Source organism: Rattus norvegicus, chromosome 10 (genome assembly GCF_021556685.1).
Source record: "Rattus norvegicus strain SHRSP/BbbUtx chromosome 10, alternate assembly SHRSP_T2T, whole genome shotgun sequence".
Taxonomy (NCBI): Eukaryota; Metazoa; Chordata; class Mammalia; order Rodentia; family Muridae; genus Rattus; species Rattus norvegicus.
Genome location: NC_141543.1, coordinates 45,408,720 through 45,435,843, shown reverse-complemented (window position 1 = coordinate 45,435,843; position 27,124 = coordinate 45,408,720). Strand labels below are relative to the sequence as shown.

Sequence of the window (27,124 nt, the reverse complement as noted above, 5' to 3'; positions counted from 1 at the left end):
TGGGGATCTGAACTCTGGTGCTTTTACCTGGGCAACAAGACCCCTGAGCGACCTTGGGCTCAGATAGGTTGCCTGGTGCCCAAAGGTCTTTGTATCCATCCTGGAAAGTGGGAGGAGCTCACATGGGCCTTCCCCCTTCCCCTTCCCCCTCCCCCTTCCCCCTTCCCCTCCCCACCCCTCCCCTCCCCCTGCCTCTTCCCCTCCCCCTTCCCCCTTTCCCTTTATTCCCCTCTCACTGAGTGGAAAGAAAGGAGGCTGCTGTAGAACAAACAGCCCTCCACCTGAACCTGCCCCAGCCCCTCCTCCGAGGCCCCTAGCCATCTTCCCACACGCTAAACAAGTCCTGGCCTCCCTCCCAGGGTGCCCATGTGGTGTCTGAGATAACATCTTATCAAATCCTTTGCCAAAAAGCCTGCCTTTTTCTGCCCCTGGAAGGAATTAGTTTCACTTGTTCTGAAGGAGTCTCTGCATGCTCTCCCTCCTTCTGCCAAGAAACCCGAGAGGCCCTGGATTCCTCTGCACCTGGATGCAGACTCTGTCAGTTTAATCTGCCCTGCTTCTTCCAAAGGGCTTGAGAAGATGGGGCTGCAAGCTACTTAAAGGCTTAGGGAGGAGAGTGAAGGAGCGTCTGCCTGCATTTGGCTAGGCCTCTTGGATGAAAGACTCGTGGAGAAGGGAGTGTTTACTGGGCTCAGCGGTTACTGAAGAGGCCAGAGATGCCCTGGGGCTGCTCAGAGGGGACCCACCAGCCAGATCGCCAAAGCTGCTGAGCAAGACAATTTCCACCTCAGAGTTCTCAGAGCTGGAAGGCGTTTAGGGAGGAGATCAGAGCTACTGTACTTTATACAATCCCAGAGGGTGCTGTTTGCTTGGAGTGGTGACACCAGACACCCGCCCCCCTCCTCCACCACCTCCAGGCTCACAGTGACTACCATGACTACAACAGGAAGCCAGCAGGAGGAGTCTAACTGTGGTTTTGTTTGTTTGTTTGTTTGGTTTTTAGCTTAATTTTTAAAAAAAAATTTTTGCTTCATGTGTTATGGGTGTTTTGCCTGCATGTATGTTCATCATGTGAGTGCCCAGTGCTTGCAGAGGCCCGGAGAAGGCACTGGATTGCTGGAGATGGAATTATAGGCAGTTATAGTGAGTCATACAACTTGGGTGTTGAGAACTGAACTCAGGTTCTCTGAGAGAGCAGCAAACACTCTTAACTGATACATCTCTCCAGTTCCTTAAAATGTCTTTTTGATAATTACCTCTGTATCTGTCTGTCTGTCTCTCCCTATTGTGTGTGTGGGTGTGCGCGCGTGTGTGTGCACATGTATGTATGTGAATGTCCACACCTCTGTATGTGGAGGCAAGAAGGGAACATATGGTCCCTAGGAGCTGGAGTTACAGTTATCTGTGGGCCAAGAAGCAAGAACCTCCAGGAGATTCAGGGGGGAGGGACCTTCCTTCACCCACACAACTCTGGAAATGTTCAAAATATCTACCCATCACTCTTAGAGTTTCAGAGGACTTCTTTAAGGTGAACAATTTTGATGAGGACACAGCAGCAAATGGCTGACATCTCTGCTCTGGGAGGCGGAAGCAGAACGATCAGGAGTTCAAGATCCAGGCTGGCGATGTAGCACGGCGGATAAAACACCTGCGGAGCAGGCAGGACGCCCGGAGTTCCCTCTGGGTCCACATAAACCAGTCATGGTGGTGCACACTGGTAATCTCAGCATTTGGGAGGTGGAGGCAGGAGGATCAACACTTCCAGGTCATCCTCTGCTACAAAGTGAGTTCAAGGCCAGCCTGGGATACTTGGTACTGTATGGAACAAAGAGCAACTAAGGTCATCCAAGCCTCACCCCCACCCCAGGAGAGACGGGTTTCTGGTGGAAGTAACTGAAGAGGCAGGAAATTCCTGGAGGTGAAGGCTGGCGGTGTTGTAATCGGGATCTTGGGGGTCTCTGCGTGGGTAGCAGAGTGGGAGGGAAGCACAGCCTCGCTGCCCCACCCCCACCCCTTTCCACCTCTGCCCATCTCACTTTGCCTTGGGCTAATCTCTAACCTCAACTACAAGGCCTGTTTGCACACCAGCAAACAAACAAGACAGCAAACAAAGAGCTGTGTGTACTGCTGTAACCAGTCCCGCAGGTGGCTGGGGCGAAGTGGAAGACAGCACTGGACACTGGTGCAGATGGCATTTGAGAAGCAGTGAGCCACCCTGCCCTCTACCCCTGCGGGGGTCACAGTGTGCATCAGAGGCGGGCTGCAGATGGGTTACATAGGCTGAGCTCATGTCCACTCCTCTTGTCCTTCTGAAGATGGGTGTGGGTGACCCCAGGCTACCTAAAGTGTGTGACCAGCTGGAATGGTCTGGAAACTGGTGAGTGCAGCTGGACTCAGAGATTCAAATGCAAGCCTGGAGCTGGCCACACCCTGCTCCCTGGAGTCAGGGCTGGCAACCTCTTCAAGGAACTTAGTAGGTCACTAGCAGCACCGCGCCCCTTCCCCTGGCGCCCCAGGCTTGTTCTCTTCCTCTGCAGCTACAGGGAAGGAGGGGAGATGCCTACAGAGCCTGGCAGGTAGGTTCCTCCAGGGTGCACAATGTTTCCCCTTCTTACCTCCATGTTTAGAGCTTAGAAGCTTCTCAAAGCTTAGGACAGGTACTTTCTAGCTCTTTTCGGTTTACCCCTGCCCCTCCCCCCCTTCTTTCTGCATCTGCTGCTGTGTCACAAGCTGTCTGTGTCACCACCACCCATGGGGTGCTGCTGTACTGGCTGGTTTTGTGTGGCAACTTGACACAAGCTGAAGTTATCACAGAGAAAGGAGCCTCCCTTGAGGAAATGCCTCCATGAGACCCAGCTGTAAGGCATTTTCTCAACTAGTGATCAAGGGGGAGGACCCAGACCCTTGTGGGTGGTGCCATTTCCTGGGCTTGTAGGCTTGGGTTCTAAAAGAGAGCAAGCTGAGCAAGCCAGGGGAAGCAAGCCAGTAAGTAACATCCCTCCATGGCCTCTGCATCAGCTCCTGCTTCCTGCCCTGTGTGAGTTCCAGTCCTGACTTCCTTTGGTGATGAACAGCAATGTGGAAGTGTAAGCTGAATAAACCCTTTTCCTCCCCAACTTGTTTCTTGGTCATGATGTTTGTGCAGGAATAGAAACCCTAAGATAGGATATCCTTGGGGGACATTACTCACCAATTCATTCTCACACTTTGGTAAAGGCCAGGATCATTGCCCCCTCCCATCATATATTCTCATATTCTCTCTCTCTCTCTCTCTCTCTCTCTCTCTCTCTCTCTCTCCACCTCGTCTCTTTCTCTTTGTCTCAGTGTTTCATTTCTTCGTGCAGTCCCGGCTGTCCTGGAACTTGCTTTGCAGACCAGGTTGGCCTCAATCTCAGAGATCCACCTGCCCCTGCCCCTGCCCCCTGAGTGCTGGGACTAAAGGCTAAAGGCGTTTGCAGCCACCCCTGGCTTTTGCACTATCTCTTATACTTGATTCAGCTAGGAATACAGCCCGAGAGGCCCCTGTGTGAAGCTAGATGAAAACTGTCATTAGCCTCTCCTTATGCCATAGATGGAGACACTGAGGCCTCTAGGTGAGCAGGTCTGGGGTGGGAGTTGAACTAAGAGATAAAGTTGATCTCCGCGGTATGCATTGAGACAGAGAAAATCTGTCTCTAAATTTGAGGGTGTCTGTCTTGTGGTTTAAATGAATTCAGGTGTTTGAATGAATGGTTGGGCCCCAGTTGGTGGTGCTGTTTGGGGATGGCTTAGCCTCGTTAGAAGAAGTGTGCCACTGGGGCAGACATTTGTGCTCTCTGCTTCCTGCTTGTAGTTTAAAATGTGAACTCTCAGGGGCTGGAGAGATGGCTCAGTGGTTAAGAGCACTGGCTGCTCTTCCAGAGGACCTGGGTTCAATTCCCAGCAACCACATGGTGGCTCACAACCATCTGTAATGAGATCCGATGCCCTCTTCTGGTGTCTGAAGACAGCTACAGTGTACTCATATAAAATGAATATTTTTTTTTTTTTGGTTCTTTTTTTTTTCGGAGCTGGGGACCGAACCCAGGGCCTTGCGCTTCCTAGGTAAGCGCTCTATCACTGAGCTAAATCCCCAGCCAAAATGAATATTTTTTAAAAATGTGACCTCTCAGCTAGCTACTCCAGTCACTGTGCCTGCCTGCTGCCTTGCTGCCCCATCGTGATGGTCATGGATTCACTACCCCTTCCTTGTTCACAGCAGTAGAAAACTTAACTAAAACAATCTGGGACATCCGGATCAGGTGCATTGGCAGAAATCCAAGCTAGGAGTTGTGGAAAGGTTGCAGGAAACCACTATAATACGATTCCCTTTAAACGTCAGATTCGAGGGCTGGGCTGGGCTCAAATGGCAGAGTGCTTGACAAGCACTCACAATGCCCCGAGCTTGATCCCTATCGCCCCAAATCCCATTTGCTTTGTCTGTCTCTAAAGAGACTTTAGTTACCCTTGAACTCAAAATCCTCCTGCCTCAGTTTCTAAGTGCTGGGATTAACAGGCATCCACACCTGGCTCCTTTGCATGCAGTGGGTCCTTAAATCTCAAAGCACACCGAGTAAAATTTGCTTTGTCCGATGTGACTTTATAAATTAATGTCTAAAATTAGAATCAAATGACAATAACCTGTGTCTAAGAACCACAGTTCTTTTTTTCTTAAATTGTATTTGCATGTGTTCAAACATGCATGTGTGTGTGTGCATGTGTGTGTACCTGTGCCTTGGTGTGGGTAAGGTCAGAGGACACCTCTGTTCTGTCCTTCCACCACTGTGTGGGTCCCAGGTATCCCACTCAGGTCTTCAGGCTTATCCAGCAAGGGTTTTCACCTGCTGAGTCATCTCGCTGGTCTGAGGTGCAGTTTTTAATTTTCTTCGTGGTTCTGCATGGGCCTTGCTGCGTTCTTCCTTGTGTACAAGATCATTGAACCTGGAAAGAGAGGAACTGTGACACCCCCATGTCCTTTCTCTTTCATGCTCACTCTGCATACAACAGCATCTTAGATCTAGAGACGCCCCTCCCCACATCTTTCCTCATTTTCCTCCTGTTTCCCAATACACTTCTTTCACATTTGTGATCACCTATGGCCTGTGGGCTTTATTTACTGGACCTGTTAGATTGGCCTCTGTTATTAGGAGTTCTACTGGGTTGATTGTCCAGCACCTTTGTGTCAAGCCCTCATGACTCTATTGATCAGTCTCTCTCTGCTTCTTCATCTATTGAGATGTGAGAAAGAGCCCGCTATCATAGCCATGAGTAGCTGCTGCCACCACACCTTCCCCACCATGATGGATGGTATCTCCTTAAACCACGGCCCAAATACATCTTTTCCTCCTCAAGGGAATACCTGGGTCATGGGACTATTGTGAGGATTAAATGAAATTGGGCAATGTGGAATGCCTATATCTAGTCACTGCCACTTCAGTGGTGGCCATTATTATGAAAGATATAAGGAAGGAAGAAGACCTGATCATGAAAGATCTTGAGGGGTGTGTTCATCAGCTTTCTATCATGGTGACAAAATGCCAGGGGAGGAGAGGTTTACTGGAGTTGAAGTTTTCATCCTAAAGTTAATTGGGTTCATGCTGTCTGTAACTGAGTGTGTGTGTGTGTGTGTGTGTGTGTGTGTGTGTGAGAGAGAGAGAGAGAGAGAGAGAGAGAGAGAGAGAGAGAGAGAAAACTCACGCCCCAAGAGCATGCTCTGTGGATCCACTATATGAACCAGGTCCCCCTTCTAAGTCTCCAGTACTTTCCATAGCCCATCAGATGTAACCTGTAAGTGGGTGGACCCTGAGGTCTTGTGGAGCTCGGAGTCCTCAGGATCCACCTAACTACTTTCCAAAGTCACAAGAGCTGGTACCCAGGCCTTAGCACATTGTCTTGGGGAGGGGGGGGGGAGATTTAGTTCTAAACCATAGCAGGGGTGGCTTTTCTTTACTTTGTTTTGGGTTTTTGCTTGTGAGACAAAGTCTCACATAGCCTGGACTGGCCTCAGGCTTGCTATGTAGCCAAACTTCTAATCCTCCTGCCTCTGACTCAGGAATGCAGAGATCAATTATAGCCATTTGTACCGCTGTGCCTGGTCCAAGGAGAGACTTTCTCTGTGTTGGCCCTGAAGGGCAAATCAGGATTTGTGATGGGAAGATGTAATTAGACACAAGGAAGAGCTTCTCTAGAACCCTTAGAAGAAGGATGAGCTTCTGGGGTGTTCAGCGGGAGCCATTGTAGATCCACTTGGAGGGGTGTCATAAAGGAGACTCTCTTCAGATGCAGATTAGAGAAGTCGTGTGTGCCTGGCGGGAGCCTTGGGGGTGGGGTGGTTCAAGCAGCTGCAGTTCTAGTAGCTCACCGGGAGCCATCAAGTCCTTAGGCATTTGAGTTCTGACACGCCTAGGCCGGGATCTCTTCCAGCACTCAGCCCCAGAGCTGGCTGTCAGTCACTCAGCTGGAGCAGAGGAATTGGTCTGGACCCAGGACGGCCCTGAGTCCTGTGGTGGAAACCCTCGGAAGTGACTTCTCTGGGTCTGAGATCCCAGCAGGCACTGCGGTTAACAATCCTTGCGTCTGCTGGGAACTGGCTCCACACTGTCATCTGCAGCACTCAATATTGTAGGAACTCAGACAACCAGATCCTTAGCTTCAGCAGAGATGAATTTCAGGTGGAGCCAGTGTAGAGTAGAGCTGGAAGTGGTTAAAAATATTTTTATGATATAGATTTTTTAAATGCAAGGTTTCAATCAAGGGTTAGTAGAGAGAGATGCTTAGAGAATAAAACATGTCAAGTGTGGATGTGCGTTTTTCCTGGAGTTGAGGGAATAAAATGTCTTATTCCCTTGGAAAGAGGAAACCTCGATGGAGGAGTGCCCGAATTAGATTGTCCTATGGGCAGGTTTCACTGGGGGCAGGGGGCATTTTCTTGATGAATAATAGATGTGAAAGGACTTGGTTTACTGTGGGTGGTGCCATTCCTGAGCAAGTGGTCCTGGGTGGTACAAGTAAGTGAGCCTGGCAGTGGTGCACACCTTTTAATCCTGGCACTCAGGAGGCAGAGGCAGTCAGATCTCTCTGGATTTGAGGACCGCCTACTCTACAGAGTGAGTTCCGGGACAGCTAAGGTTACATAGAGAAACCCTGTCTCAGAAAATAAAATAAAAAAATTTTTAAAAAAAAGAGAGGGAAGGAGGGAGGGAGGGAGGGAGGGAGAGAGAGAGAGAGAGAGAGAGAGAGAGAGAGAGAGAGAGAGAGAGAGAGAGAGCAGGCTGAGCAAGCCACGGAGAGTAAGCCAGTAAGCAGCATCACTCCATGGCCTTTGTTTCAGCTCCTGCCTCCAGGCTCCCTGCTCCACTTGAACTCCTGGTTTCAGTCAGCAAAGGACATGATTGGCACCTGTAAGGCACACAAGCCCCAGACTCCTCAAGTGTTTTTTTCACAGCAATAGAAATGAAACTTAGGGCTGGAGAGATGACTCAGTGGTTAAGAGCACTGACTGCTCTTCCAGAGGTCCTGAGTTCAATTCCCAGCAACCACATGGTGGCTCACAACCATCTGGGATCTGATGTCCTCTTCTGGTGTCTGAAGACAGCGACAGTGTATTTATATAATACATAAATCTTAAAAAAAAAATAAATGAAACTTAGACCCCTCTGGTCCTGTCACTACTTTGCAGGGAGGTGACTACCCATGAGGGAGTCTGGGAGGTTGGTCAGCTCTGTTTTGAGAGTTCTAAAGCTTACAAAAATCACAGAATTACAGGGTGAGCCACTGGGTGACAGCTAGTGGGTAGGGTTCCTCTGTCCTGCCAAATGAGAAGTTAAACCACCTGTGCCTTCCTCCCTGCCATGGAGCCGAGATGGTGACTCTGGTAAATGCTTTTCTCCCAAGGAGAAACATCTTATCAGTAAAGATTGTGGCTAAACCACTGTGATGGTACCCAAATATTTTTTTGGTAGTTGTTGTCACAAAATACCTGACAAGAAACAACTCCAGGAAGGAAAGGTTTGTTTTGGCTCAGAGTTTGGATGTATAATTCACATGGCAGGAGAGTCATGGGAATACTAGCGTGAGGCAGCTGGGAAGGGCAGAGAGGAATGCTGGTGTTAAGATTGCCTTCTCCTTTTGATTCAGTCCAGACCCCAGCCCATGGGCTGGTGTTGCTCACATTCAATGACTGTCTTTCTTCCTCAGTTAGATCTTTCTGGGAATGCCATCTCAGACGCGCCCCGAGATTGTTTCCACACCAGTTCTTAATCCAGCTGAGACGGCCACTGAGGCTGTCATGGCACCCACAATTTAGAGAGTTCTAGAAAAACTCTATGAGGTGTGGAAAATAGAGAAATGACAAACAGCAAAGGCACCTGTAACCCAAATCCCTAATCAGGGCACCATTTGACCAGGGTGTCAAGTTCGGAAGAGGAGGGAGGCCCTGCCTTCCGCACAGCTTCAGAAACTGAGGCCCATGCAGGCAGAGGGTCTCCTTGAACATCATCTTGGGAGTGGGTCAGATTTAAGGACTACGTATTTTCAGTTTCAGACCAAGATTGGTCTGTATAGTAGAATGCTGGCATTTTTATTTTATTTTATTTTTTTTGGTTCTTTTTTTTTTTTTTTTTTTTCGGAGCTGGGGACCGAACCCAGGGCCTTGTGCTTCCTAGGTAAGTGCTCTACCACTGAGCTAAATCCCCAGCCCCGGCATTTTTATTTTTAATGATACAAGAGAGACAATTTGAAAATATGGACAAGTTGGAAGCCATGTTTGGTGGTATTGCTTGCTGATTTTCATATCTCCCTCAGAGAGCAGAGGGAGCCTTTTCCCCTGCCTTGGGGAACCCACCTGGCCTTACTTTCCATCCCACACCCTAGGTCGGGCAGGACGAGGCAGAGCTCATCTCTGTTCCTCAGGAAGGTGTGCCTGGCTTCCGGCTGCCAATCAATAACACATGACCAGTCCTGAAGTCTTCCTTGAGGACTTCTCAGCCTCCTATAGGAAGCCGGGCTAGAGCTAGCCCAGGAACCAGATGCCACAGTGCTACCTGCAGCCAGGAAAACAACCCACTGTGTGTTGTCCTATTTCAAATTCCAGGATCCCGGCTTGTTCCTTTTAACCCAAGTGTTGGAACAACCCCAAGGCTTGCCCAATCCTCCTCTAGCGAGATGAGCTAGTTCATCAGGAGACTGACGCCATGTTGTTGAGGGGTGGTGGTGGGGCAGGTGAGCTGCTTTTCTTTCTCTCCTCACACTTTCAGTTTACTTGTTAACTAGACAGCCATGATGGACTCTCTGTCTGGGGCTGGGAATCAAACCCAAAGCCTTGCACACATTAGGCAAGTGCTTTGTCATAAAACCATATCCCAAACCCCTTACTACCACTTGAAGGACTGTGTAATCACGGAAGATGTCTTACCCACGGATGCATGAGGATTGATGAGTCCGGTGTCGTGAGTGGTCCTTGTGTGAGGCAGACCCTGGGTTAGCATGGAACATGCTTTACTTCTCATAACCTGTCTTTCCTTCCTCCCTTCTCCCTTCCTCCCTTCCTCCCTTCCTCCCTTCTTCCCTCCCTCCTTCCCTCCCTTCCTCCCTTCTTCCCTCCCTCCTTCCCTCCCTCCCTCCCTTCTTCCCTCCCTCCTTTCCTCCCTCCCTTCTTCCTTCCCTCCCTACCTCCCTTCCTCCCTCCCTCCCTTCCTCCCTTCCTCCCTCCCTTCCTCCCTCCCTCCTTCCCTCCCTCCCTCCCTTCCTCCCTCCCTTCTTCCCTCCCTCCCTTCCTCCCTTCCTCCCTTCCTCCCTCCATTCTCTCTCTCTCCCCCAATCTCTCTCTCCCTCTTTCTTTTGAGACAATGTTTCTTTGTGTAGCCCTGGCTGTCCTGGAACTTGCTCAGTAGACCAAACTGGCCTTGAACTCATAGAGATCTACCTGTCTCTGCCTTCCGAGTGCTGGGAGTAAAGGCATGTACCACCATCCTCAGCCTGCTTTTTAAAGTTATTACAAAAGCCTGTAAGGCTCAGACCTCTTTCCTTTTGCTTTGCTCACGTGGGCAAACTTACTGCTGAGTTTAGGTTGGACACGGTATGGAGAGAGTTGTGATGGGTTGGCGGTTGTGAGAGCAGAAACCCTGTGGCTTTGTAGTGTGTATGTGGGCATCCTCTAGTCTCAGACATTTCCCCAGAGCCATCTCTGATGTCTGCCACCTCCCTCCCCTGTAGCTAGGTGAGTCTTGGAATGGGCCTCAGAGATGATACACACTAACCTCTGTGGGGGTAATCTTTTGGGGAAACTGAGAACACAACTTAGGGTTGGACTTCCTTGGCTTGTCATTTCAGGGTATACCTTAAGATGGCAACTTCCTGGAGGGATGTGAAGTAAGGTTGGTGAGAAAGGCAGGGACTAGGCTGGGCCTCTTGGTCTCTGGAAGAGCCTGGACTTGAACTCTGACCTATCGAGTGCACTTTGGGGCCTGTAGAAGAGAGTCTTGCTGGATGAGACACACACCTGGGAAGCCTCCTCTGCCAGGGCCTCTGCTGTCTGACTAGTCCCATAGCAGCATTGGAAAAACCCAGCAGCAAGTGGGGCAACCTCAGACTGGGAAGAGCTTGGCACAGTGGCCCATGCCCATAATCCTAGCATTTGCTGAGCAGGGGGATGGACACAAGATCAAGATTAGTCTGAGATACAAAGTAAACCCTGTTTCCGAACAAAAAAAAGTAAAACAAAGGGCTGAACCTCCCAAAACAAACCAACCAACCCCAGATAAATGAGGACATAAGGAGAAGCCTGTGGGGCTCCATTCTCCATCCCTAGCTTTCAGGAGATTCTTTTGGGGTGGAGGCTCGGGAGGGGAGAGCAAAACTCCAGATTTCAACACCTGTACGTTCTTTCCAGGAATTTTCTTCTTGGTCAACTATGCTTTGGCAGTGTGACCTTGGACAAATAGCAGCTTCTCTGGGTCTTTTTCATAAAGGGGGAAAATAATTTCTTTTTAAGTTTAGTTTCATGGGTCAGGGCTCTAATGCCAGCATATGGGAGGCATATATAGGAAGATTAATATTCCAGGCTAGTCCAGGCTACATAGTGAGGTTGTACTTTAAAAAAAAATGTTCCTATAACAGGTGGTGGTGGTACACACCTTTAATCTTGGGTGGCAGAGGCAGGTGAATCTCTATGAGTTCTAGGCCAGTCTAGTCTACAGAGTGAGTTCCAGAACACCTAGGACTACATAGAGAAACCCTGTCTCAAAAACAAAACAACAAACAACAAAACAAAACAGAAAACACAAACAACAGAAAAATGGTCCAGGAGTATCGTCATCTGTGTGATCTGTTGTCAATCTTGGGGATTTACTTTCGCTTGTGCCATCACTCAGCTCCAAATGAATTCTCCTGCTTCCTTTGGGGGAAAAAGTTAGCGCTGTAGAAACGACTCAGCAGTTAAGAATATGCACTGCTCTTGCAGAGGACCCAAACTTGGTTCCCAGCACCCACGCCAGGAGGCTCGCAACCACCTGTATCTCTAGATCCAGAGAATCTGGTGCCCTCTTCTGGCCACCATGGGTACTGCACTCACTGCACACCAGCCCCACTCCCACCCCCACTTGGAGAAAACCTCAGCTCTTTCACTAAAGGGAATTGAGAGGATTAAATGAACCGTGTATATAAACATGTTTACAAAGTAATACATGGGGTTGGGCATGATGATTCATGTTGGTAACTGTGATTTCAGCCTGGGCTACATGAGACCCTGCCCCCACCTCCAATATAATACAGTGGTTTAATATTTGGGCCCTGGAATGACACAAACTCAGTTCTGCTGTTACCTAGCTGTATGACTCAGAGAAAGCCACCTAGCCCTTTTGTGGCTTAGTTTTCCTGTCAACAAAATGGATTTAATACTAGTTACAACCTCAAAGAAGTGTGGAGGAAATTAAACGCGCTGATATGCTGGGAACTTCAGTCCAATCACTGCCTTCCGGCTTCCTGATCGCGACATGCTCGCTACTGTGCGCATGCGTGTGCGCAAGTGTGTTTCTGTAGACTCCCCTCATTAAAGAAACATTTATTTCTCTGTTTGTTTGTTTGTTTGTTTGTTTGTTTGTTTGTCTATAAGGAAGTTTGTGGGTCACAGCTCACATGTGACGGTCAGAAGACAACCCGCAGAAGCTATTTTTTTCTTCCACCATGTGGAGAGAACTCAGATCAGAGTTAGCAGCAAGCGCTTTTACCTGAGCCTCATCCCCTTTCTTCCTCCCCCTCTCCCCTCATCTCTTCCTTTCTTTTTCCCTGCCTCCTTTCCTCCTCCTTTTTTCTCTCCTCTCTTTTTTTTTCTTTTCTTCTCTCTTTGAGAGGGCACACACTTAGCTCAGGCTGGCCCCAAATATATTATGTAGCTGAGGCTGACCATAACTCCTGCTCCTTCTGCCTCTACCTCACAAGTGCTGGTTTGAAGGCATGTACTATGACACTGTCTTGGACCCCACCCTGGCTTTGTTTGTTTCTTTGTTGTCTTTTGAGACAGGATTTCTCCATGTCCTTGACACGGCTAATCTTGAACTCACAGAGACGTGCCTGCTTGGACCCCGATTTTGATTTTTTTTTTTTTTTTTTTTGTAAGCCCAAAGCAGTGCTTCTATACTAACCAGTTCTTTACCAGGGCACAGTTAGGCAGTTCCCATCGTCTCCAATCAGTGTGGCAGTAAATGCACCACCTTTCTGGACTCCTTCCTGTCCCCATCAGCCTGTGGCTACTTCATGGATCATATGTGGAAGGGTCCTGTGGTCAGTAAACACAGCTATACATGTCCTAGAGCAACCTGGGCTTTGACCAGGCATTTGGGGTCCTCATAGCCAGGTGCTGCCCCACAATTGAATTTAGCCACTCCTCTAAAGAAGAACTTTGACTGTTCCTATCCCTAGGACTTGTCACGTGTCACAAGGATTGAGGTCTTCAGCCCTACCTCACACCGGCACTAGGTTGAGTGTTAAACCAGCTGTGATGTTTGCTCCATGTCTACCCTCTGCAGAGAGAAGTCAATGGAGCAGGAATGATGGAGAGAGGATACAGATTAGGGTGTGTGCTGGAGGCCCAAAGACCCTTCAGGTCCCCAGTCTCGGAATGGCTGGGGATCTCCTCTGAGCATGTAGAAGAAGGGATGTTTGTCAGAGCCCCAGTGGGGATCACACAGTGATGGATGCTTTCCTCGGCTTCATCCTGTGCCAGCTTGTCCCTGATGAATGGGGTTGCACAAGAGGACAGAGAGTAGGGCAGTACCAAGTCCCATCCAGCCCTCACCCCGAGGCCATCAAAGCCCTTCCATGCTCAGAACCCTTGTAATTTGCTCCCATTTACCTGGCTTTGTTCTGGGATGGGCACCATGGGGAACCCCCAGGCAGAGGCTGCAGGCCTGATCATGTCTCCCCATCCACCTCTTTCCTGACCTAGGAGGGCAGTCCCTGAGGGGTGGCTGCTTTTCCACACCACTCTCTCTGCAGGGGTCTGCTCTGTGGAAATTGTGAGTGGGTCTCTTAGTTCAGAGGGGCACTTTCAGTGTGGCTGTCTTGGGAACAGGATTGGGGGAGGTCATAAAAGGTGGGTGACTCTGGGTCAGGCGCTCACATATTTGTGCCAGCAGGTTCTTTTCTGTCAAGAGAGGTCTGCCTGCCACTGGCATCCCCAGTCAGTATCAGGAAGATATCCTCAGTGTTTCCCTTGACACCAGGGCCTGGCCAGAGATGCTGTACACAGAGGTCTCAGATCCCACATGCTGCCCCAACCTCTGCTGTAGCCTCTCAGCCTTCATTTACCTTCCTAAGTTTTATAGCTTTCTTGTAGGCCTTCCAAGATGAAGACACACCATGGCAACCATGCCTGGGTCACTGTGGGCCCAGGGTCTTGGAGAATTTCATCACGTGCAGAGTACCAGGCTGCTAAAGCTCCCTGACATTCAGATCCATTGATATAAGTTTAAAAGCTGAGCAGAACCAGGGCTCTGAGTAGACAAGACCTGACTCCTCTTGTCTTGTTGTGTTGATTTTAACATTTGCTATTCAGTCCTCCTTGGTCCACTACCCATGGGAACTACCCCATGTTTTCCTTTCCTTCCCTTTTTATGTTCTCTCTCTCTCTCTCTCTCTCTCTCTCTCTCTCTCTCTCTCTCTCTCACACACACACACACACACACATACACACAGAGAGAGAGAGAGAGAGAGAGAGAGAGAGAGAGAGAGAGAGAGAGAGAGAGAGACGAATGGATAAACAGACTTATAGACAGAGGAATGCATGTGTAGCCAGAGGACAACTCTCAGGCACTCCCCCCCCCCCCCCGCCCCAGTGGGTACCTGGAGATTGAACTCAGGTCATCAGATTTGGCAGCAAGCACCTTAAATGTCTGGACCATCTTGTCCCTCCTTTCCCCTTCTTCTCTCTTCTACCTTCCCTTTTGGCTTTTTTTTAAAAGGGGAGACACTTCCAATTCTTTATTATTATTATTATTATTATTATTATTGGTTTATTTATTATATGTACTTCTCTAGACACACCAGAAGAGGACATCGGATCCCATTATAGATGGTTGTGAGCCACCATGTGGTTGCTGGGAATTGAACTCAGGACCTCTGGAAGAGCAGTCAGTGCTTTTAACCACTGAGCCATCTCTCCAGCCAGCCCTCTTTTCGGCTTTTTAAGACAGGTTCCTTATGTAGCCCAGGCTGGCCCCTAGCTCTCCATCCTTCTGCCTCAGCCTCCTGAGGACTGGAATCAAAGGCCTGCACCACTATGCCCAGCTCCAAAGCACTTTGTTATCTCTGTTTATTTTTGTTTGTTTTTGTCAATGAAAAGATGTGGGTTTTGTATTGGTTATTTTTCTTGTTACTGTAATAAAATATCTGACAAAGGCCACTCAAAGGGCTAGAAATGTAGCCTAGTCCTAGAGTGCCTGGGATGGATGATGCTCTGAGGCTGACCCCCCAGCACTGCATGAACCAAGTGTGGGAGTGCATAGCTGTAGTCTCAGTACACCTGGAAGGTTCACATAGGACGATAGGTATTCAAGGTCATCCTTGGCTACATAGGGAGTTTGAAATTAGCCTGGGCTACAGAAGAATGAGCACACCAGCGTTCCCTGTCCAGGGTGGGCTGGGCATCCCACCTAGGCTGCTTCTTCTCACCTGGCTGTGCTTGCTCCTGAAGCTTTCCTTGCACGCATGCTCCACACTATCATGGCTCTAGGAACTTGGCTCTCAACAGACTCAGGAACCATAGGGTTTATTGAGTTGTCTTAGGTCTTTCATGCATATAAGTTACTTGGCTTTAGTGGGGCCCGTGAGGATAGTTATTTACTTATATGCATGTACTGTGTGTGTGTGTGTGTGTGTGTGTGTGTGTGTGTGTACAGTAGGATATACATACATATATACATATGTATATATACATATACATAGGATATAGGTATGTGTGTACATGTATAATGTATAATTTATGGTACTAGGGAATTTGTGGCCTTGTGCATATTAGACAAGCACTCTATCAGTGAACTAAATCCTCTCCCCCCATCCCCACTGCAAGGTGTTCTTTGAATCTGGCTTTGAATCTGACATGTAGCTAAGGATGACACTGAACCCCTGATTCTCCTGCCTCTACCTCCCTAGCCCAGAGATTACAAGTACCTGCTACTATGACTGGCTTTATGCGGTGCTGGGGGCCAAACCCAGGGCTTTGTGCATGCCAGGCGAGCTCTGTGTGCTCAGCTCTGGTTTGCTTTTGTTTATTTCCTTAGAGATAAGGTCTTGCTCTGTAGCCCAGCCAGCCTCACACTCCTAAGCCTCCAACCTCAGCCTCCCGAGTGCTGGGGTTGTGAGAACAAGCTCCGGGCCTGCCCTCTCCTTACTGCTAGATTAATTTTCAAAGATCTATTTTTATTGTGTGTGTGTGTGTGTGTGTGTGTGTGTGTGTGTGCGCGCGCGCGCGCGCGCACGCGCTAGTGCTCTGCCTGCAAACAGAGGGAAGAAAGGCTATACAGGTTCCATTTCAGAGGGAACAGTCCACAATTCCTGCTTGTGAGCTGTGGTGAGACAGACTCATGGTAGAGGGAGAGCTCCTCCTTCCTTCCTACCATAGGGAGCAAAGAGGTGGGGGTGGTGAGAAAGATAGGAACAAAATATTCTCTTCAAGTGCACATCCCCAGTGACCTAGCTCCTGCAAGTAGGCTCCACCTCCTGAAGACCCCACCAACCCCCATCACCCAATAGCCCCTTAAGCTGAGAATCTGAACATGGACTAGTAAATTCTTGAGGTCAGAGCCCTTGTGATCTAACCACCTCCCGAAGATCTCTCTGAACAGTTGCACCTAAGGCCAACCCTGAAGCATAAGCGCTTTTGAAGATATTTACGACCCAAGCCTTAACAGGTTTGGAGACCAAGGAAGCTCGGGGAGTGCTGCACAACCCAAATGCAAGGTTCCAGCCTTGTATCACACTGGCAGTGCTCCAAGAGAGGCCTGTGCGAGGTGTGGGCCTGGCTTTAACGTTAACTCCCAGAGCCTGGCTTGTGCCTTACTAATGGGTCCACGGGAGACGCTCTGTCACACACCATGGCCCGTGACTCAGCGCAACTGTACTTGTGATTGACAGATGGGATTCGATCCTAAATCCTTCTCCAGGTTCTTTTCTATATCTTCCTGAGCGTGAAGGTGTGTCTCTTTTGATGTGTGATTCTGAGAGTACCTGCAATGTCTTCCTCACAGTCTGAGATGCCAATCTATATTGGATTGCCTATATAGTCAGTCTCTCTCTCTCTCTCTCTCTCTCTCTCTCTTGTGTGTGTGTGTGTGTGTGTATGTGTGTGTGCACGTGCACGTGTGCTCATGTGCTCATGCACGTATGGTGTATTTGTGTGTTCGCCTGTGTTTGTGGAGGCCAGAGGTTGGCATTATTTCCTTTTATGGAAGAAGCCCAGGCTGGATTCATTGCCTAGCAGGTACGAGGCCCTGGTTCTAGCTCCAGTCCTGGTACCAAAGAATTTGGTGGTTTATGCCTGTAATCTTTGAGCCTGGAGACAAAAGAATGAGAAATTTAAGGTTATCCTCAATCACATAGAGACCAGCCTGGGCCACATGTGAACACTCTCAAGAGATAGAAGTTCGGGCTGGAGAGACGGCTCAGTGGTTATGAACACTGACTGCTTTTCCAGAGGTCCTGAGTTCAATTCCCAGCATGGTGGTTCACAACCATCTGTAATGGGATCCGATGCCCTCTTCTGGTGTATCTGAAGACTGAAAAGAAATTTTAAAAAGAGAGAGATATAAGTTCATAAACATCCCTCCCAACTTGGTGACAGTCCATCTGGTGACTTCCGTTTGTTGGGGGTGGTGGATGAGAAGCTGAATAGTGAAGGTGATAGGTGGCCACAACAGGAGGAATTCTGTAAGCAAGCATAAATAGTCCAATGCCATACACACCTTGGCAGATCTGGAGAAAATGTCATAAATGTTTTGCAGAGTGTTGGAGAAGTATATAGGGGGAATCGGTCTTCTGATGGCATTCCCCATTTAACCTTTCATAGGAATTTGCCGATTGTTCTCTTTAGTTTGGAGCCCTTTGGGAAGGAATTCCAAATGCATGTGTCTTAGGATTTTATCCTAAACCATTAAGTTACAATGTGACATGTATGAGTCTCTGCCTTTCAACTGCTTGCATGTTTGGTTGAGACAGAATCTTATGTAGCTGGCCTTAAAGTTACTATGTAGCTATGAGGATGGTTTGAACATTTGAACTTCCCGCTTTCATCCCCAAGCACTGGGATGTGCCCTACTGCTGTCCCTCAGTGTCTTGCTTTGCCTTATTTTTTTAAAATGTGTTTTCTTTTAAAAAAATTGTTTATTTTATGTATATGAGTACACTGTAGATATCTTAACACCGGAAGAGGGCATCAGATCCCATTACAGATGATTGTGAGCCACTATGTGGTTGCTGGGATTTGAACTCAGGACCTCTGGAAGAGCAGTCAGTGCTCTTAGCCACTGAGCCATCTCTATAGCTCCTCTTCTGGGTTTAAATGTCATGCTTGGTTAGTGTTTGTTTCAGAGGCAGGGTCTCACTATGCAGCCACACTGACCTGGAACTCACCAGACCCCTGACTCAGCCTCTCATGCATTGGAGTTACAGGTGGCTATCCCGTGTCTGCCTCTTTTTAATGTTCTGATAAAGGTTCCACGCCGTGTCAGTTAAATGATGAGAGCCCTCAGGGGCTGTATTAATTCAATTTAAGGGCTCACCAAGAGCATTCCATCTCTCACTTGGCAGCTTGACTGCACTTGGCTTGGCTTTGAACTATGTCACCCATCCAGAAACTTGCCTGAGAGTGGATCTTGTTCTAGAAGCTGGCAGAGGCACAGTATGAGAGGGAACAGGCCTCTCAATGGATGTGAAAGGAGACTGCAGGCTACAGACTTCTGCCCCCGAATCAGGGCATTCCTGTGATCCTGGCTAAACTGTGGGACATCCTAGAACTTTAGATCCTCAGCTGACAAGTGGAAAAAGAAATCTAACCTCTTGCCCTTTCAGCACCTGCTCCAAGGATCAAATAAGGTAAAATACATAGAAAAAACAGAGAGCTGTTTGTCTCTCCTGAAGCCTTTGCTGTCCTCTGCTCCCTGCTGTGGCCGTGTAACACCCCCACTCCCCACTCCCCATGGTCCTAAAGCTTGCTCTCCTCCTGGGCCACAGTGCTCCTCCCTGCCTCAGGGACTTTAGAACTTTACTCCTGATGTCCGCTGCTTAGCAAGCAGTCTCCTAGGTATTCACACTGGTTCTGCAGCCTTCAGAGAATCTCTGCTCAACCATCACCTTGTCTGAAATGCCTTCTCTACTCCCCTGACCCTGGTTAGTGTCCTGAGCACTCACATGGCTGCCTGGAGCACTGAGGAGTTATGGATCTACCTGTTGACTCTTTAAAATGTCAGTACCACGAAGGAGCAGAGATGTACTTTTTCTGCTACAATCCTGGCACTTAGAACCTGGCATACATACACTTTAAAAAAGAGTAAGTAGAAGAGAGAGAAGAGAGGAGAGAGAGAGAGAGAGAGAGAGAGAGAGAGAGAGAGAGAGAGAGAGAACAAGCCAGCAGAGAGTGATCTAAGAGTATAGAACAGGGTGGGCTGAGCAAATGGCACTCCAGTGGGACCAGCCACATGGAGGGAACAAAGGCCAGGAGACCCCACGTTTGTTCTTGCCCCAACCCCGCCTCCTGGCTTAGGTGTATTAGCACAGAGCCCCAGAGTAATTACCAGAGGCCTTTGGATTGTTTACTCCTTGTTAACCACCCCCTTTGCTCACTTAATTGGTCCGAAGCCCGAAGCCCGTGGCATGGGTAACTAACTGTGTAATAATTTGGCTTCCAGTCAGAAGCAGGGGCAGCTGGATTGTGCTGCTCTTGGGCTCTGGGTGCAGTTCATATGGGATGGTAAAGCATGGACAGACTTCGGCTGCAGAAAACACCTGGCAGTGTCCTGGCAGTGTGCCCTCGGGACTTGCTCAACCTCAGGATTCTCCCCCAACCCTCCAACCCCTGCAGGGAGCATGCGGGCCCAGCGGGACTCCCGAAATCCCTGCTCTAAGAGAGCCCCACAGAAATGGGGGGACAAAATGAATCTCTAGTTCAGGGGGATGGGATCTAAAGCCTACGTCTGACTGCCCCATCTCAGGCTTTCTGCTTCCATTTGTGGTCTACTCTCTCTTGCCTACTGCCTGCTGCCTTCTTAAAGAGAGGCTGCCTCAGACCCTCCCACACAGGCTGTTTCTCTGAGCCTCCCAATGTGCCTGATTCTGTCATGCACAGACTGTACTACTTCCAGAAGGTTCTAATGCCTCTTTAGTTCTCCACTAGTTATCAAGTAAAGGACTAGATTAATCCAAACCCCACCCTCCTCTCAAAGTGGACACATCACCTGAAGGTTGCAGACAGTCATATAACACGGCTGCAGAGGCTTCTGGAGACCTCTCTGAGTTCAGAGGTCCAGGTATTGTGCAGAGTGAGAAAGGGGGCTTGGGGCTGTGCTGAACTAGTGTGCACCAGGCTCTGAGTTCGATCCTCAACACAGACACAAACCAGACATGGTGGTTCATACCTGTAATTTCAACACTAAGGTGATAGAGGTGGAAGGCTAAGAGATTCAAGGTCGTCACTGTTCCTTAGTGAGTTCCAAGCCAGCACCGGCTCCGAGATTGGCAGGACAAATGCCCTCTATGTAAGTTTCCACTATGGAGAAGTGTCACAAAGTGACATTTACGGGACTGTGATGAGGGATGGGGCTTGCAGTGGGGAGGTCAGGTGGATGCTGAGACCTGGGTGAGGGAAGCTGAGAACAAGCTGCTCGACAGGGAGCTGCAACTCAGAGGCTGAGGGAACAAAAGGCCAGGGTTGGACAGAGGGCCGGGAATATGTGTGGAGGTATGAGCTGGAATATGTGTAAGAGGTGCTGGTGGAGAGAGCATGTCGCTGGAGGCAGGGACAGATGACGGAGGTGTTGGGGGCAGAGCTCTGTGGAGAGTGTGCGGTTCTCGTGCAGAGCCATGGGAATAAAGGGGGAGCTTTTGGCAGCCCCTGACTTCGTCCTTTTGCCATCTCCCTGGAGAGCAGACAGCCTGGATGGTGAGCACCCAGGGAGAGGTAACTGCTGCTTGCAGGCAGAGGGACTGAACACGCAGTTTGGAGGAAAAGTCCAGAGAATCCAGACTGGTGGACGCCATGAGCTCACATGAGAAGATGGGGCACAGAAGCCATAGCACATGTCTGACAGAAGTGAAGTGGACTTGGCTTCCTGACATGACCCCTGCAGAAAGGCTCATTTGTCAGAGCTCAGCTCCGGCCTCTCTGCAACTCCTGAAACAGTGTAGAGCATTTTCTGTTTCCCGCCTGCTGTTTCCTCGACGAAGGGAACAGGTGACTTTGTCCTTCCCTGCATCCTCTGGGCCAAGAACAATGTTAGACACGAGTAGCCCTCATAAGATATCCAGAATGATCCGTGGAGCTCCTGTCTCCCTCAGGGACCTCGAAGGTAGGCCCAGGGCTATGTCAAGAGGCATCTGTGAGTTCATGTGCTCCAAAGGGATATACGAGTTCTACAAGTAACTAACCAAGGAGAGAGACAGCCTTCCCGCCTCACCCCTGCTGTCCTCAGATTGCTGGGCCCTCCGATGACCGAACCTCTACACTCTTACTTGCTGCAGGAGCCCAGCTCCCCCAAGGACCATGCTGTGCATCTGCTTTTGCAAAGCAAGTGTCTGAAATTTACTAACAGTGTTAAGCAGGCATGGGCAAAGTGCCTGCCGTGAACACATGAGGAGCTGAGTTCAGATTTCCCAGTGCCTATGTAAAAAACTGGGCATGGTGGCAAGTACCTGTAATCCTACAGCCAGGGAGGTAGAGACAGGAGTCTCCCTAGGGTTGCCATCTGGACAGCTTAAGCAAATTAGTGAGCTAGATTTAGTGGCAGATTCCTTCTCAAAAATAGCATTCAAAGCAGTAGAGGAGGACACCTGGTATGGACCTCTGGCATACACACACACACACACACACAAATGCACACACAAATGCACAGGCACACGCACACACATGTACATAAACTCACACACATACACGCATGCATACTCATGTACATGCATGTACACACACATGCACTCACAACCAATGCATGCACACACACACACACACACACACACACACACACACTTACATGCACACACAGAGGTGTGCTTTGGGAAATGTCAGGAAAAGAGATTTAATTCATAGAGATTTAATTCAGTAATCCAGGCTTCCTTTGGTTGGGAACTCTCTTCCATTTGGTTTGTGATTCAGATTGGTTCAGGAAAGAGATATCCCTGCCTCCTTGGGTCCCCAGAACTCCCCAGAGGAGAAGTGTCACAGCAGAAACTTCTCAAGGAAGGGACTTGACTCCTGTACTCTTTGGCCCAGCCTGGCCCCTGACACTAGCTGCTCCCTGTTCCATGCCTAATAAGAAAGCCAGCCCCAGGGCACTGGGCCTCATAGTAAAGTTTTAGTAGCCTCGGTGGGTTTGATCCCATACTTCTGAGAAAATGAGTCACTTCAGGTTCAAGTGAGGAATCTGTGGGCAAGCCTCAACAGCCTGCTTCTAATTTGGGGATGGAAAGGTGTTTACAACACCCCCCCCCCCCCAGAGGCAATACAGACTAGAGGAAGGAGCGCTAAGCAAGGGGCCTTGTCTCCCGCCATCCTGCAAGCCTGTTCCCCTGTGTGCCTGGAATCACACTAGTCCAGGATTCTTCAATGGAGCTAAAAGATGTGTCCCTTCCCTTTTTGGCCTGAGCTTCTAATAGGCAAATGCTGTGGTGGGGGATCCTGCCTATGACATTTTGAGAAGGGGTGGGGGTAGTGGTCTCTGAAAGATGAATGGAGTCTGAAGCTGAGGCTGCTCCCTAGGGCTCCTGTGTGAGAAGCCCACTGTGTGAGCCAGGGCAGTTCAGGAGGGTTATAATGGCTACACATGGTTATAATGGTTCAGACATCTTCTGCCCAGTCCCCTGCTGTTTGGGCTTAGTGCGGAAGGGGTTAAAGTCACTGAGTGTGGAAAGACTAGTCACCAGGTCCTCTCCTTCTGGAGTCCTCTCCTCCCTTTGTTCTCAGGGATCTGCTTTGCCTGCTGGGCTTAGGCAAGTCTAATACTGGGCTGGGAGCCATGCCTCTCTGGCACCTAGATTCAGTACTGTGGTAACTTGCCCTCGCTCTGCCCCAGGCAGGAATCTGAAGCAAAGCAAAGGAAGCGGAGAAAGCCTGGACCCTGAGACCAGAGACTTGCAGGAGCTAGAGACCAGTCTGGAGAGCAGAGTCCAAGACACGCACTTATTTGGAAGATGGGAGAAACTGAGGCTCGGAAATGGAAAAGTTTCCCAGGTTCTCCCAGCAAGTCAGGCACAGACTCGAATGCAGGTTTCACAATTGGGGTTTCCGGAGACATTCTTTTCTCCTGGGCTGAGCTGCAGAGTTTGAGGACAGTTCTTGGGCTGAAGTTGTCACGAACAGGTAATACTTGAGCAAGGGGGCGTGGTGCCAGGTGCCAGCGAAGCAAGAAAAGGGGGCTGGCTGGGTGGAACTGCTATCCTGGTATTTATCCTGGGTTTCCTCTGGTAAGTCCAGGCACTCCAGATGAGTAGTCCCTTGGAGCCTCAGATAGTGGTCAGCAGAGAGCCCGGCCTGAGAGAGATCTCTTCAGTTCAGGGCTCCTTCTTTGGAGCAGATGCAGCTCCAAGCCCAGTTCCTCTCCTCAGCAGCTGCTGTTGCTTAAGGTTTCTGAAGCTGAGCTACAGTTTGCAACATAAATATCCTTTTCCTCTGGTGCGTTGCAGGCAGAGCACAGAGAAAGTGATGGAGAAGCCACAGTTGCTATTGTCCACCTGACCCTTCCTCAGCTGTCATCCTTCAGTTGCCCAGTAGCGACTTCTCAATGCTGTAGCTGTTTCTGGGGGCTCCCTCCTTGTGTGATACAAAGCTCTCAAAGCTGAGGCAAAGGTGCTTCCTTTATAAAGAACCTCAGGAGCCAAGATGCTTCACCAGCCTTGTAACCTAGATCATTCTCTGCCTCCTGGACTGTCTCCTGGTGGACCAATTGTCTGTGTGCTTGGGCACACCGTAGAGGAAATGAACAGCAGGATGTCAGAGTCCAGGTGCCTGTGAGCAGCACTGCAATGGGGTCACCCTCCACTTCTTTGTAACAGATTGTCCACTGCAGTGCAGGACCAGAATCTTCGCCTTCCCTACCTCAGAGATGTCTGTGAGCAACAAAGTTCTTAGAAATGCAGAGCTTGGTGCTGGGGGCACAGCTCAGCAAGCCAGGTGCTGGCTGCACAAGTGCAAGCACCTGTTCAGAGCCCACATGAGAGGGAAGGCCTGGTGGCATGCATCTGTAATCCCAACACTGAGGAGACAGACCAGGGAGTCCCTGGAGCTTGCTGACCAGTCAGTTTAGCTGAATCCAGGATCAGCTCAAGACCCTTTCTCAGCTAAGTAACTACCTACCTACCTGACTGACTAACTAACTAACTAACTCACTAAAGATGGAAAGAAATAGAGAAAGGCATTCAGCATTGTCCTCTAGCCTCCTCATGCACACACACACACACACACACACACACACACACACACACACACACACACACACACACAGAGTCAAAGCCTTTTACATGGCTCTTCCTCTAACCCCTGTTCTTCCGGCTTAGCCAGGTTCCCTGAGGGGCCTGTCTATACTAGTCTTCAAGGGAAATCAATGGCTTGGGGGATAGTTGACTTCATCTCTGTCCCAGAGTTGTCCCATGTCTCCATGAGATCTGGAGCCAGCACTGAACTTCATGGAGTCGCTGGGATTGGCTGGAAATGGCCTGGGGTCCAATCACAGCCAATCTGTGTCTGTCCTGGAATCTGTTCCTTGAGTGGGGGAAACTACCTGTTGTCATTTCTACAGACACAAGCTTGTGGGGAAGGGGAACCCAGAGCTTCCAGAGACCATCAGCAATTTGAGACCAAACAGCTTTGGTCTCAAATTCCTTTCATTTTTTTTTTCTTTTTTTGTCTAGCTGTCTTTTTTTTTTTTTGATATTAAAATTACAAAGGAGTTTTCTTTGTTAAATTTACATATAAAACAGAACAGTAGGCACTAATAAGAATACAGTTTTTTCCCCATAGAAATAAAAATAAATATATATTTCTTTTTTTTATCTTTATTAACTTGAGTATTTCTTATTTACATTTTGATTGTTATTCCCCTTCCCAGTTTCCGGGCCAACATCCCCCTAACCCCTTCCCCTTCCCTTCTATATGGGTGTTCCCCTCCCCATCCTCCTCCCATTACCACCCTCCCCCCAACAATCACGTTCACTAGGTGTTCAGTCTTGGCAGGACCAAGGGCTTCCCCTTCCACTGGTGCCCTTACTAGGATATTCATTGCTACCTATGGGGTCAGAGTCCAGGGTCAGTCCATGTATAGTCTTTGTGTAGTGGCTTAGTCCCTGGAAGCTCCAGTTTGTCTAGCTGTTTTTAATCAGTGTTTTCATTTATTTATGAGCTACTCTGGTTTGGAATCACATCATTCTTAATTAAGAAAAGAGAGAGAGAGAGAGAGAGAGAGAGAGAGAGAGAGAGAGAGAGAGAGAGTACATTCCTTTAATCCCAGTACTCATGAGACAGAGGCAGGTGGATTGCTATGACTTCAAGAACAGAGTAAGTTCCAGGCTAGTCAGGGTTACATGGCAAGACTCTGATTGAAAAACAAAACAACGACCTGGGCATGATGGTGGACTCATCCCCTTTAACCCCAGCACTCGGGAGGCAGAGGCAGGTGAATCTCTGTGAGTTCAAGGCCAGCCTGGTCTACAAAGCAAGTTTAAGACAGATTTGTTACACAGAGAAACCTTACCTTGGAAAAACCAAAAACCAGCCAACCAACCTACCAAACAAACAAAAACCAAAACCAACTGAACAATCTTTAGGAAATTCATCTTCGTTTTGGTTTATAGTCTCAGAGGCTTCGGGCTTGTTAACCGACTGTCTCTGAGCCTGAGGTGAGACAGCACGGTGGGAACAGGTTGGGGCATAAAGCAGAGACAGAGGGAGAAGTGAGCCTCATATCCCTTGCAAGGGCACAGACCCAGTGACCTAACTTCCTTTATTACACCCTTCCTCTAAAGCACACCCCCTCCCAAGCCCACCGTAAAGTTCAACTTGTGACCAACCCTTTAGCACTTCTGGGGGATGTCCAGACCCAAACTGCAACTCTGGATGAGAAAGGAGCTTTAGCTCCTGGCCCAATTAACAGAACTGTAGATGGAGGTTGGGGCCAGGAAAAGACAGGTAAATCCTGAAAGGCACATGATAACAGCCACGCCAATCAACACATCTTTGCTTCTTCCTTAGGTATCTTGTGTCTTGTGAGGGCCATGTTACTTGGTCCCACACTATGACACCCAGGGGGAATCAAGCAGGAATGTACACACAACCAGCATCATCCTGCCTCCTGTTTCCTGCCTGGAAAGTGAGAAGAAATGTCTGGAGCTGCAGTAGCCACATTGTGACCATGAGGCAGAAGCAGAAGGAATTACAGTGGCCAAGTCTTGACATTACAACAGAGCCACTGACGATTCCTTGAACTGTCTGCCCGAGTGTTTCTTGTAGTTGATAAAAGTAAACTCCTACAATCGAGACCAGCCCGCTAGACCCCCAAAATTGTTGTAACCATTTTGTTCCAGGCCTGCCAGCTATTTCGCATTGTTGCTGTAACATGCCAGTCATGGACACACAAAAATAACTTGACTCAGTGCAGGGTCATGCTGACCACATCCCTGTTATAGTCTGTATGTTCTGAAGTTTGTTAATCTTAAGAAATCCAACAGCTGTAAGCTCCATGTAGGACCAATCAGAATAAAGGTCAGTTAGAACTGTTCTGTCCAAAAGCTGGCCAAAGTAGCTTGAGTCAGAGCTGACCATTGGGCAGCACTTCCTGCACCTGCCTATGAGCTTGTTGTGGTTTTTCCCTTTATAAGCCGGCCCTGAGAAATGTTCAGGGGTTGTAGCCTCAGCCCCCGAATTCTGAGCTACGGCCTCGATTGATCAGTCTTAGGGTATGCATTCAATAAACCATCCCTGTCAGACTGAGATCAGTATTTGTGTGGTTTGTGGGCCTTCTGAAGCCCAACACCTACTGGAGGAAATGGAGCTGGATGATCTGTTATGTACATTTTGAAAAAAATTTGTCAGGCATGGTGGTACACATTTTTAATTTCAGCACTCTCGAGGCAGAGGCAGGTGGATCTCTGAGTCCTAGGAAGCCTGCTCTACACAGTGAGTTCCAGGACAGCCAGGGTGACATAGAGTAACCCTGTCTCAAACCAGCCAACTAACAAACAAATATAAATAAATAAGCAGATAAATCAATCAACTAATAAATAACCCCCCAAATGTCCCTTGGGGGTCTGGAGTGATGTCTCAGTGGTTGATTGCACACTGTTCTTATAGAGAAGAATTCATCTCGCTTATGTGGAATGGAGTGATGTCACTGACCCAAGATTCAGGTGGAAACAATAGCAA

General features: G+C 48.9%; 1 long non-coding RNA gene across 2 annotated transcripts; it reads left to right on the top strand.

The window, feature by feature from the left end:
• The first annotated feature begins 2,184 nt into the window (after positions 1-2,184).
• Positions 2,185-26,935, top strand: LOC120095103 (uncharacterized). Of its 2 annotated transcripts, none has more exons than XR_015631633.1 (3): positions 2,185-2,576; positions 22,785-23,071; positions 25,955-26,935. It is a non-coding gene; the product is annotated as an uncharacterized LOC120095103 (long non-coding RNA). The 2 variants fall into 2 exon arrangements; XR_015631632.1 differs by lacking the exon at positions 2,185-2,576 and adding an exon at positions 18,302-18,600.
• The last annotated feature ends 189 nt before the right edge of the window (positions 26,936-27,124 follow it).